Source organism: Chrysochloris asiatica, unplaced genomic scaffold, assembly GCF_000296735.1.
Source record: "Chrysochloris asiatica unplaced genomic scaffold, ChrAsi1.0 scaffold00312, whole genome shotgun sequence".
NCBI lineage: Eukaryota > Metazoa > Chordata > Mammalia > Afrosoricida > Chrysochloridae > Chrysochloris > Chrysochloris asiatica.
This window is the reverse complement of record NW_006408830.1, coordinates 118,866-119,216: the sequence shown is the minus strand read 5'-3', so window position 1 is coordinate 119,216 and position 351 is coordinate 118,866.

The window sequence follows — 351 nt, the reverse complement described above, 5'->3', positions numbered from 1 at the left end:
AGATGGCTTCCTGTCTGATGACATCAAAAAATGCCTCTCTCTGTCTCCCTGTGGGCTCCCAGCCCACACTACATCCACGCAGACAATGCCTCCCGTGGCAATGAGGCCCCCACCCCTCATGAAGGACTGTGCCAGCCCCTGTGGCCCTGCCAGCTCTCTGGGCGTGTCTGCCCTCAGAACCATCTGCTCAAGCCCTTTGCTCCAAGTTCTGCAGTGGGCGGGGCGCCGTCCCAGAGAGGGAGCTGAGCGCAGGTAAAAGATGCCCACAACTCCCCAGCAGCTCGACCCTTTAAAAAAAGCAAGTCCACAGTGTTGGGGGCTAAAGTCTTATGTTTGCCCAAGAGCCATCTG